General features: G+C 43.2%; 1 protein-coding gene across 1 annotated transcript in view; it reads left to right on the top strand.

Annotated features, from left to right (window-relative positions):
• The first annotated feature begins 714 nt into the window (after positions 1–714).
• The window catches only part of DMBX1 (diencephalon/mesencephalon homeobox 1), a 15,088-nt gene continuing 14,024 nt past the window's right edge, over positions 715–1,778 (top strand). The window contains exon 1 of the mRNA XM_018574568.1: positions 715–774. The gene's annotated coding sequence lies outside the window, so the exon portion shown is untranslated. The remainder of the gene's footprint in view (positions 775–1,778) is intronic.

Below are 1,778 nucleotides of genomic sequence, written 5' to 3'. Positions count from 1 at the left end.
CCCCCAGGATGGATCGGTCAATATATTCGGGATTTATAGTTTCTGCTCTCACCCCTATCCGGGTCAGTAGTGTGTGTGTGCGTGTGTGTGGGGTCGGACAATCAGCCGATATGACACCCGCAGATATTACGGAGAACATTTCTCTTTCTGACTCTATAAAAAAGAAAAGAAAAGAAACTTCGTCCAATTCGTTGTCGGATCTCTCCGGATCGGATGAACGATTATATCGTGGGATCCCAGAGCCCGATGTGTCCCTAATCTGAGAATTCGTATTGAAGGATGGAAAGTATCATCCGATCAATCATCTCCCCGATATCATCAATAGTATATAAGGAGAATCTCTGATATTATCGGTACGATTTGTAGAAGATTTATTCTGAGTATTATTACCGGTCGGATGAGGAAGTAGATGGGACACACACGGACAATGCGGCCGATCGGTCAGTTTTTGTCTGTTTTTGCTTCTGGTCGGAAAGTTTTTATTTTGAGAAGTTTTCTGATTGCGGAGAATTGCGGATAATCGTGCGATCTGCGTCCCCTCACACATGGAAAGAATTGTACAGATATATGTCCGTCCGATCGGTGGGGGCATCAGGTGAGTGTGTGCTGTGTCGGGGACTCCTCCATCCTCTGTGACTGACAGCTGGGCGGACCAATCACAGGGCGACGCCTGACTTCAAAAGTCTTTCCAGAGACCAACCCCCATCTACATGGCACAGTGACCGACCGAGGAGAGGACTGAGGACTGAGACCCGGGACCGAGCCGACACTCAGGTAGGACAGCGACCTGCTCTTCATAACATCCTCATCATCCTCATCCTCTTCATCACCCCCATCATCCTCCTCATTATTATTATTTCCATTATCGGGGACATGAAATGCGAATTTGGGGGATTTTTTTTTATAACTAGTAAAGAAAATTCGTCTTCACCGATAGAAATAATAATAATAATAATAATAATAATAATAATAATAATAATAATATGTCTTCTATACAATAATAATCGGAGGTGTCGGTGCCCCAGACGGGAGATTTCCGATCTTCTCCGATAAAACAGAAATAAAATCCAAGTTTCTTCCCAGAGAAATAAAGTAAAAACGATAAATATCGGGAGATAAATGACAGGAAATCCGATTCTAGAAGGAGAAAATTCATACCGAACGAAATCTACTGATAGAAATATCGGATTCCGATGATATAATCACAGAACATACGTCACATCGTCAGATATATAATATAATCATCGTTCTTATTTCCAGAAATACAGAAAAATAAGGAGAATTATTTGGGGGAAGTTTCCGATTTTTGTTCCTTCTGGACAAAACGATTTTCCTGCTTTAGATCTTCCCCCGTGTTCCCCGATCTTCCCCCATGTTCCCCGATCTTCTCCCCCGTGTTCACCGATCTTCCCCCGTGTTCCCCGATGTTCTTCCCCGTGTTCCCCGATCTTCCCCCGTGTTCCCCATGTTCTTCCCCGTGTTCCCCGATCTTCCCCGTGTTCCCCATGTTCTTCCCCGTGTTCCCCGATCTTCCTGTGCTCCCCGATGTTCTTCCACTATCTCCCCCGATCGTCCCCCGTGTTCCCCGATTATATTGGGGTATATTTGTACTTTTTCCGAATATTATCTACAAAAAGCAAAAATATTTTCGCGGAAATTTCACAGAAGAAAAATCGGCCAAGAGAATAAAACGGAAATAAATCCGCCGCCGGGTAATAATCCTCATCATCCTCCTTATTATTATTATTATTATTATTATTATTATTGTTGTATTATTC

This window comes from Nanorana parkeri, unplaced genomic scaffold, assembly GCF_000935625.1.
Source record: "Nanorana parkeri isolate BGI_ZX_2015 unplaced genomic scaffold, ASM93562v1 scaffold3049, whole genome shotgun sequence".
Taxonomy (NCBI): Eukaryota; Metazoa; Chordata; class Amphibia; order Anura; family Dicroglossidae; genus Nanorana; species Nanorana parkeri.
This window is presented reverse-complemented; position numbering and strand designations above follow the sequence as displayed.